General features: G+C 49.7%; 1 long non-coding RNA gene across 1 annotated transcript; it reads left to right on the top strand.

The window, feature by feature from the left end:
- The first annotated feature begins 1,585 nt into the window (after window positions 1-1,585).
- LOC136790329 (uncharacterized) lies at window positions 1,586-5,410 on the top strand. The gene is made up of 2 exons (XR_010830046.1): window positions 1,586-2,217; window positions 4,849-5,410. It is a non-coding gene; the product is annotated as an uncharacterized lncRNA (long non-coding RNA).
- The last annotated feature ends 5,239 nt before the right edge of the window (window positions 5,411-10,649 follow it).

The following is a 10,649-nucleotide window of genomic DNA, read 5'->3' as shown; positions in this document are numbered from 1 at the left end:
GAGACAGGAGAAAATGAGGAGGTGAGCCAAATGAACCAGTAGCCTGAAGCTCACAAGAACAGTGGCTGAACACCAAAAAGAGAAGACGCGAAAAGGAAATGTGTGACTGCTGTAGAAAAGCAACCTGGCTGGGAGGGAGGACGTGAAGGTCACCTCAACTTATGAGGAGCCGATGAAATGGCGGTGATAGGAGAGGGAGGAGAGTCAGGCTGTTCTGAGGGAGAATCTGAGTGTGGGAGAAGGGGAATATGGGCAGAAATAGGGAGAAATCAGGTCAGCAGAGAAAGAAGGATGGATTAGTAAGGAAAAAGCAGGAGGGGAGAAGGGACAGAAGGTGGTGGTGGGAGGCAGATGTAGGGCAGAGAAGAGCTGCGTGTTTGGAGACATGGGGTGGATGGAGTCCATCCCATCACCCAGCCCAGCACTTGGGCAGGTGCGAGATCTGAGGCAGCGCCGTCACGCCTGATGCCTGAAGGAAGCTGGCAGAGGACCAGGCTTCAGCAAATGCCGTGATCAGACAGCTGCGAGTGCACGTGGCATGAGAAGTGCCTTTGCCACGAGGTTCCTCTGCCGTGTTTGCTTTGGCGAGGCAAATGAGCGTAACTGCAAAAAGCAGAGCACGAGTGGCAGCCAGCCAGCCTGACTGGGGAGGGGGGGAGGGGGTGGTGTAGGGGGGGGTTATCTTGCCCTGCTGGAGTCGCAGCAAGGAGGCAGGGACAGAGAAAAAATGTTGCTCAGGCAACTCTGGTTTTCACTGTCAGGGCAAAAGCCAGGTTGCAGGAAAGGCTTAGGAGGAAATCATGTGGAGCAGAAATCAAGACGGAGGCACTGGCAGCTGGGGAGGGGTGGAGCTCGGAGGTGATCCAGGGCGCAGAGTTTATTTCACAGAAATCTGTGAAATACTCATGAAAGGGGCAGTTCCTCCACCTCCAGTTCCACCACCACTGAGCCAACACTTTTGGTTAACACTTTTGGCATGTCCATGTCACCACCAAGACCTCATCATGGTGGGACACGTCTGGACATCCAGCAAGGACCCGCTGCTGCCAGCTCTGGCTTGTTTGGAAATTCACCCACAGCAAAAACACATCCTGCTGCGCATTTGCATACCTGAAAGAAGAGGCTTTTCTTTCATTTTCAGGCATCTACCACCTAAAAGGTTTTATCTGAGCCCATGAGCTGACCTCCCAGAAGCCTGGAGAGCAGGTAGTTTCCCGAAAGTGTGCTCATTACATCAAATGGGCATGGCACTTTGGTACTTAGACTTAAAGGCTTCTCCTCCATTTATAGCACTTGACTGAATCAATATTATAAAGACAAATTGGCCAAATGGCTGTTTCCCTTGAGTGCACACATTTGTGTTAGCTTTTGTACATGAGCATAGCTCTTCAGAGATTTCTGACGTTTGTGTGAGAGGGGAAAATCATTAATCCCCATCATCCCCACCTCTCCTGACTCCACCAACCTGCAGAAGACGCAGGGGGTGAATTTCCACAATCCTGTTCATCCCCTCAGAGTTAGTCTTTTGGCATCCTTGTGTAGCTGTGTAATCACTGCTGAAGTCGAGCTGTTGACGCGCTCGCCGCTTCTCAACAGATCTGCCAAATACAAAGGAGATAGAAATTAGCTGCAATTGCATACAGTGCCTATCGGGGTATTGTGAGTGCAGCCCTCACTTTCCAGGTGTTTCTTTTCCTCCTGTGGTTTTCTAATGACTACCCCGAATTTGCCTCTTTAGAGAAGAGGCCAACAATTTCTCTCACTGTTCTGCAGGTGATCAAAAATTTTGTCTACACAAAAAGCTGCAACCGGTGCTTTACTGAAGAGCATTACAAATACAGAAACTGAAATCATCCTGCCAGCGGTGAGAGGAGTGGTTTGGGTCTATCTGCCTGGACAGTTTCACTCAAAGGCATGTGACAGCCCTTCCCGAGCAGTCACCGAGCAGACGAGGTGAAGAAATGCAATAACCAAGAGCCTATAAATCAGTCTGGAGGCGTTAAATGGGAGCTAGAAGAGAAGGCTGGATGCTGCCATGCTATTTATAAATTATGCCATCATTACGCTCTTAAGGCCATCCCAAACAGAAGCAGAGCACGAGCTCACAGCCTCACCCACCCCCAGCACTGGGCACTGCAGCAGCTCCACGCCGTTCAGCCACTGCACTCTGGGGAGAAGGAGCCTGCACCGGACCCAGGGCAAAGCAGGAGTATTGAGGTAAGTGTTAATGTTTAATGGCACGGGCTCACCAGCGTGCCGACACGTGCAACATCAGAGGCCTGAGCTCATGCACTGGGATCCATTCACGGAGTGCACATGCTGTCCTGTCAAGGACGAAGTCTCACACTGTAGAAAGTACCAAAGTTCCTTTGATAAGTTGAATTGGCTCAGCACTGCTCTCACAGACAGAGAAAAAAAAAAAAAAAAAAAAGGTCAAGGAAGTTCTGAAAGGGCTGGGTTCCTGCTCGGGCTCTCACCAGCACAGCAGCAGAGGCTCCAGCCTGGGTTACACTGCAGTGAGCCCAAGCACCTCTCATGCTGCCGTTTCGAGCCCCAAGCAGCAATGCTGCAAGGTGCATCGCCTATCTGCCACCCCTTGGGATAAAGTCACTTTTCCATGTAAAAGCCTGTGGAGCTCGCTTGCTTCCTTAAAGAAGAACAGAGAAACTAAAACTACCTGCCCTGAGCCAACCACCTAGGCACTTGTAAAGCACTGCCAGCAGTCATAAGTCCCCCTGATGTCACCACTGTCAAAAATACCTGGCTTGGCTTCAAGAGGGAGGGCAGGTAGTGGAAGATGTTATCAGAAAGGAGAAGGTGTTTTTGGTGCTTGTTCCCTTTCGCACGGAGCTGTTTAACTGGCTGCAGTGCCAGACAAAGTACAAAAGAGGAGATTTGAGGTGCTGAGACAATTATAAGTTAATGAAGTCTTGGCTGAGGCAGGAGGTGACACTAAGAGACCTGGTTTAGTGATGGGACTTGGCAGGTCAGGTGGGGCTTGGTGATCTTGAAGGTCTTCTCCAACCTAGATGACTGTAGATATCTCATCGTGTCAGGAGGCTGCCCAATTACAAGTAAAAAGGCACCTAGAAAGTGCCTTTTACAAGTAAAAAGTCATCTAGAAAAAATGGCAAGGATGTCTGTATTTTAAGCTCACTGTCCAGGGACAAGCCACTCCACAGCACGGGTCATGAGCGCTCTTAGCCTTGGCTGTTGCCCACAGGACTTTTTCAAGAAGCTGACAAAAAGCGACAAATCAATTTTATTATTCCATTTCACTCTGTGAAGCTTCTGCCTCTCTTCCATGCCCCTACCCACATGTGAGCATCCTTCATCCTTCCTCCTGCTTGGCCCCACAGCATCTCTGCTGCCACTCCATTTGCAAGAGCAACATTCAAACCCAAGAACGGACAATGAGCAGATGTTGCATTACTGCTGCTCGAGATTTCTGCATCGTCTTAGGTGTGCGGCCATCTGGGGCAGACTGTGGTTTGGGAGAGGTGGTAACCTCGGAGGCTGAGCAGAAGTCATAGCGACAAACAGGCATCTGTTAGAATCACAGCCCCGATGACTGCCCCTCCTCTACGGGGGCAGGAAATGTCGCCGTACGCTGGGTACGTGCTGTACGTTTCAGTCAGAAAAAGCAACGCAGAGCCTCACAGATGCAGGGTGCTTTTAGAAATGAAGACCCAGAGGCACGTGTCTGAGGATGTGCGTTGCAGGTCTGTCTTACGGGAAGAGGAGAATCTCTTGGTGGGTCTCATTATGGGCTGAATTTACAAGATGGTCGTTTTATTGCAGGAAAAATATATTGTGCTTAGCAGGAAAAACTCCTGGTAGACTGGCAGGAACGCACGGAACAGAGAGGCAATGAAAAGATTTAAAACTACAGCATTGTTAGGACTAGAATTCCTCTTGGTGCTCACAGCTTTGTCCTTGCATCATGCGTAACGCCTATATGGCAAACGCTTGCGGGCAGGAATAACCCACTTTCTCAGAATTTTACAGCAGGAACTGGGTTCGGTCCCTGCAGTTGTTAATGTGACTCAGTTGCTTGCTTATATCCTCATTCACAAGATTAGGAAATGAGTTCTCTATAACTGAGATTACTGGCCATTTCGTTTTCATTTATCTGGAAATGAAAAGTTGTTAGCAAAGTTAACAGCAGCTGAATATCAGAAGAACAATATCTGGTAAGAATTGCTGACATATATTTAGTGTCTGTCCCCAGTAAAGTATTTGAAGAAGGCAGCTGGATAAAACCAGATCTAAAAATAGCACTTCTTAAGAACTGATGACAATAGACATGCTGTCTCCTGCGCTAGGAAAATGTGCTAGAGGTTTATTGTCATGTTTATTATTTAACCACAGGACAGCAACTCACAGCCACTGGAAATATTCCACTTAAATCCCAGCGTACTGCTGAGTCCAGCAAGGATATATTTTCAAGAAGATGTAGAAAGAGGGGTGTGAGGAATTGTAAGCCATTATGTTATCACAGGCTTGGGGGAAAAATAAATAAAAAAAAAGGTATGGAGACATTCAGATGGCCAAAGCTCCCCCCAGAACACATACAGGAAAGATTAATGTGAGGGATGCACTGCCAGACTCCTCCCTGTCTGGCATCCCTCCTGCCTGGCCGCGCTCATACAACAACAGGGCATTAACTTCCCTTCCCACCAAGCATTGCTGCCTGGTCTGGCATTTAGCTCTGAAGCATCCCATGCCCCCGCAAAGTGAGAGCCCTGAGCTAATTTCTATTTGCTGTTTGTGCTGGAACTTCAATATGCCTAGCAACCCTGGATGTTTTTTCCATGTTGGTTTACCATTATTTATACATGTTTGTAGGAGCAGATGCAAACATGCAAAAGTTCCCCTTGGAGCTGTGCCAGCAATTTACCCACAGAAGGGACTTGGATCCTGTGCGTGGGATTACCCCTGACCATCTTTGCTGTGCTGGTGTAAAACCAGGCTGGTTTGGACCTTTCCCTCCTGGGATTTTGGAGCAGTTCCTCCTGCAAAGGCATCTTCTTGGTGAGGGACCGGGCAGCCTGCACCTCATGCCCTTGGAAAACGTGAAGCTTTGGTTAGGTGCGGCTTTATGATTGTCCTGTCCAGGCTGGGAAACTGCATCTCAGGTGCTCTTTGGCACTGGGAGCCAGCAGCAAAGTCAGCTTGCACCCCGACTCTGAAACTCTGTCCCCCCGATCACATCCAAGCTGCCTGGGAGGAAGGTCTCCGGCCACGCCGCTGAGTGGGACGCTCTGAAGGGCTGGGACAAAGTCCGGTGCTGCTGATGCAATTGCAGCAGAACTGCAGGTTTTACAGAAGTGGCAGATATTTTAAATTCTGATATTTTAAATCTGGTATTTTAAATAAAAATAAATAAATCTGATATCTTAACTCCTGATATTTTAAAATCAGTCTCCATATTTTCTGCTCGCTAACACACTTTTTGTTATATGCCTCCATTCCTGGTTTGGTGCCGGGTCTATAAAACATCTAAACCCTCCCAAGCTTCAGAGGAGGTGGCTCAGAAATGAGCAGCTGGACCCATGTTTTAGCAGAAACTCCAAATCAGGATCTGAGCATCCCATGTGTGGGAGAAGAGCGATTTGAATTTAGATGGCTGCTGTAGCATTTCTCTGACCTTGCAGCTGCTGTGCTTTAGGGCTTGGTATGGCTTCTGTCCTCTGCAGGGTGCAGTCCAGCCAGCACGAGGGCTATGAGGGAGGCTTTTCTGCTCTTCCCCAAAATGTTGCATTACGCAGAGGGCTGCAGCTGAGGAAGACATGGACACCACTGCCCACACACTGGTGCAACAGGGCCAGAACCAGTGTGTGAAAGCCAAGCATGCTGCAGCCCATAAAGCAGAGAAGATCTGGGAGAAGGAAACGGAGAGGGAAGAGACCTTGCAGATGAAAAGGATGGAGCTGCCCAGGGGAAAACAGAGAAGGAAAGCACAGTGTGCTTTTCTGTGCTGGCTGCACCCAGGATGTGACTGTTCAGTTGCAGCTACACCAGTAGAAAGTGTTTTGAGCTTGAGCTGCGAGGTTCCTTCACCCCTGTCCACCCAGCCTGCATCCTTCCGCAGCATCTCTCCCGGTCCAGATGCTTAGACAGGTGAGGGCAGCAGGGCATGAAGAAATCTTTATATCTTCTTATTTGTTTTAATATGAGATTACAAGCCATGCAAACATGTATTCATCTCTAAACCAGGAAATGCTTGTATACACAAACACACATACATGGATGTGTGTATTTATACACAAGCACCTCTTCGCCATGCAGAAACCTGGTGCTTCATCCTACTGAACCCACAATTTCTCCTAAAAGAGCTGTGGCTGCGATCCAGACTCTAGTTGCTTTGTTGTTGGAGGCATCCACGCTCATCCTGTCCCCTCCATTAACCGTCTGGCTGTGGGGCTGCCACTCCGTTTTATCCCACAGCTTTTACAGGCCCCCCCAGCAAAAATCCCCATTTCTGAGGAAAGTCCTTCCTCAGGCCTCTCATCTACCAATGCACAAAGGTGGCCACAGAGGATTTTGGCACCCCTCCTTGCCCGAAGCCCTGGTTCTGGGGAAAGGCCACGTGTCTGGGCTGAAGGAGATGGAGTCCCAGTTTCCACCAGCCAGGGTCAAGCCACTCTTCCTGATACTGCCAGCTGGGCATACTGGTTTGGCCAGGTTTTCCACATTCTTGCACCTATCACGGGTTCCCCTGGTGAAGTAGCGCTGCCTCTGCCCTGGGAAGTGAGTGGGAGGCAGTGTGGAGAGTTTGGGCTTCTCCTCAAAAAATCCCATGGCCACCCAGATGGTGGCACCCAGGACTTGGTGGTGCCTGAGGTGAATGGAGGTGCTGCTCCCGCCGCTCATCGCAGCACGGTTCGGGGCACCGGCCTGGCTGAGAAACAACCTTGCACCCTGCCAAATTTTGCATGGTTTTACTGGCAATGAAACATAAACCCTTGGTTGCACCTACTTGCTGAATAAAAGCCGTGACAGATGATGCCGTAATCCAAATGTCACTGCAGCGGTAACCTTACACCGAGTGACTGGGGCAGCGGGTCTCATGACTATTGTCGTATTTTTGGAGCTGCACTTCACCCGGAGATAAGGCTTCCTTTTGCAGCTCCCTTCCCACCAAGATTATTGCTGTGTGTGCCTGGTCTCCGCCCTGGGACGCCCTGGGACATGGGATGGAGCAGCTCTCGTGCTGCTGGGGCCGGTGGGGTCCTCTCCCAGAAGTTGTTCTGTGGACAACAGTGTCCACAGTTGTTTTGAGTTATTTTAAAACCACTCAGCAGGTCGTTTTCTTTCTCTGTGCCACTGATGTAGAAAAGTTGAGCTCTTCTTTTCAGGTTTATATCGAGTTTAAAATATGCCTCAAGTTTAGGGAGAGCTCAGATGTGGTAAAATCGACCTGGGGAGGAGTTCTACCAAGTCATTGAGGCCTTCTCTTAAGACAACTCCGGAGGCGCCCACAATGGACTCCACAGGGTTTTGTTCTGCTTTTATCGGATCGATATCAGTCAGCCCTTCAGGTGGTTGCCTGATTTTTATTTATTTATTTTATTAAAGTTTTTGGTGGAGGACCTGGCCCTCTGTTAAGAGAAAGACGCTTTCAGCTTGGTCGAGGGCAGATGAGGCCTCTGAGAGCCTCATCGGATGCTGGCAGTCAGTAGCGTGCGCAGGCTGGCCCCTTGGGCCACAGACAGATTCCTCCCATTTGCTCACAGAGCACTTTGCATTATCCTGGTGTATTTTAAGGCCAGGTCAGCGTAAAGTGGCTTTTGTATTACCGAGTATCAGACCCAGCGATTTTATAACTCCACTTACTGCAATCCTCATAATCAGCTTGAAGGCTCTAATTAGCTGCAGCAATGACTCAGCCTTGTCGACAAACCTTGAAGGTGAAGGGCAACATGCTAGAGCTGCTCTCTTATTAGGGAAAGGCAGAGATATATCATGCTTTTTTTAGGGAAGAGCCAAGCAGTTAAAAAGTTTACCCTGTCCCAGGTTTCACTGGCGATGCGCTGACTGCATCCTATTTATTTATTTTTTAAGCCATCCGATGTGTTCAGAAGCCAGATCTGCCTCTATTCTCACCTGATCAGAAGTCTCCCTAAATCAGCTTTAAAAGATCCAATTGCCAAGTGGCGCAGCTTCCCAGGTGCCACCTGTTTGACCTCAGTAGAAGGTGAACAGCAGAAAGGAGGAAGTTCTTGAATACAAAAAGAGTCATGCAAGTACCACACAGGAATGCACATGTTGGGAGAGGCCCAGGGAAAGGATGAAAAGCTGATAAAGTAAAGCAAAGTCCGCGAGGTGTGGGATCCTTGCACATACTTGCAGCTCCTTGCCACCTGCGAGCGGCTGATGAGGTAAGGTGTGACTGTGACATACACCTGCTGGAGCCGAGCCACCTTTGCATTGCCACCAGGCTGGAGGACAAGCTGGCACCAGGCTGGAGGGATGTGGTGAATGGCTGGTGGCATATGGAGGCAAAACCAGCACATCCTGTGGAAACACAGCACCTGCCAGTCTAACCTCTTGCATGGTCATGCCAGCTTTCTGACCTTGATTTTTTCAGTCTGTTTTCCTTTAAGAGATAAATTTCCATTTTTTTTCCCTACTTTTTTTGCCCTGTGCTTCCCAGAGAAGCAGAATGGCAAGCCCTGCCTTAACGCCCAGTGTGGCAATGCAAGTACAACAGATGGCAATGGTTGGGCTGGCTTGGTCGCCCTCGCTGCCCGTACAGAGCGCCTCCAGCTGCTGCCTGACCCAGCACCAGGTCACATCTGTGTGGCTCACAGCCACAGCAGTGCTGTCCCCTCACCGTTGACACGGGAACGTGGCCCAGCACATTCACCACAGCAGTACATCAACTTGTTGCTTTTCTTCTTGGAGGCTTCCAGCTGGCAAACCCCACTGTTTGCTGTTCCTAAGGAGTCGGTTTCCAGGGTTTTCACTGAAAGCTGCAGGATTTGGCTCCTGCATGCAGTCTGCGTTCAGGGAATGCTTTGAGCTCCTCCACCAACTAGACCGAAACTTCTGCCAAAGCCTCTTCACTGAGGCAGAGAACCTCGTGTTGCCCTTGATAAGCCTGTAAAACATCTCTGACTGTTTCTGGATTTCTCCAGAAAAGTTGTGTAGCAGTTATGTTTCACCACATAATAGAAACTGTAAAAATGAAAAGGGCTTTCAGACAGATCAGGTGAGGTTGAGGTGGGATGACTGGCTTTGAAGGACCCACTTTGGTATGATCAAGACCCAACTGCAGAATAACAAATGCTATTGCTGATGATGCTGATGGAGCAAAACACAGCTCAGAGCACACCACATTATACGCTCCCAGTACCAAGTACAGCCCAAGGCAGCTGCGAGGAACCTGGAGATGACCCCGGGTGTCCTTTCCTTCAGCAGCTTTAGCTGTCTCGCTGCCAGGTGCTGAGGTGGTGGTTCAGGCTGCCCACTGGCCCCACGTTGCCCAGCAGTCACACGCTCGGAGGCCTGCTTTTCAATCCTCCCCTATATTTTTTTCCCTTGATAGAGGGCTTTTTGGGGCGAGTAAGACTTCTCCTGGGCTTGTTGTGTGCCTGCCCTAGTAGCTGCACAACCTGCACTGAGGATTTTAGGAGCTCCCATACGAATAACACCGCACCAGGAACGGAAAGGTTTTGCATCATGTTTGTGACCTTTCATTCCCAGATTTGGGCCATGGTGACGCGGCTGGCTTTGGAGAGGCTGCAGGCTGTGTTTTCAGCAGCCTTCCTGGGGTCTGCTGTGACAGAGGAGGCAGGAATGGACCCGCCCGAGAGAGGCTCCCCTGCCATGGAGGACGAGGAGTGGAGCACAGACCTAATTTGTGCCTGGCTGGGTTTTAGCATCTCTTACTCACGCACTACGTTAGGCAGCAAATCACTTGGGAGTGCTGCAGAAAACCGAAACATATGTGCACCGGGACTGTCCGCCTCTGCAGAAGAAAACATTGCCGTGCGGGAAATTGTTGAGTAATGGGGAAAATATGCCACTGCTCCTCTCCAAGCCTCCTCCCAGGACATGACACCTCTCAGCAAATGGGGTGCTGACGCAGCCCCCTCCCTTGCTGCCCAGAAAAGCATGGAAAGGACTCACAAGCTTTGGAGTCTATTTCTGGTCACAAAAAGGAAGATCCCTTCTCTTGGGAGATACTGTGATACCTTCTCAAGAAGGTTCAAGGTGCAAACATGGCTCGCTCTCACCCACTTTTGCTGGAGATTTCCTGTATGGCTTTGGTGGGGAGAAGAGCCCCACTCTGTGATATAGGGTTGCTTGCTGGTCTCATTGCAGTCCTCTCCTCCCCTCGTGCTGTGTCGTACAGACACCACCTGGCTCCAGAGGAGGGACCACTGTGGCCCTCAGGACCTCACCAAAAGTGTGGGCAATCCAACAGTTAAGCCTCTCCTTGAAAAACTGCCAAAACAGTAAATGTGATTTGTATTCCACAGACAGATTTAGAATCCAACAGCAAAGGAATGGCTCTGGGACAATGTGTGTTGCCACCAGCAAAGCCCGAGCAATGGTAACATGTCATTAAAATGAATTTGAGACTCCGCGTTTGGCACCACAAGGAGATACAAGGGAAGTTGCATGTGTCACTACATGTA

This window comes from Anser cygnoides, chromosome 3, assembly GCF_040182565.1.
Source record: "Anser cygnoides isolate HZ-2024a breed goose chromosome 3, Taihu_goose_T2T_genome, whole genome shotgun sequence".
Classification (NCBI taxonomy): Eukaryota; Metazoa; Chordata; class Aves; order Anseriformes; family Anatidae; genus Anser; species Anser cygnoides.
Note: the sequence above shows the minus strand (reverse complement) of the source record. Positions and strands in the feature narration are given on the sequence as shown.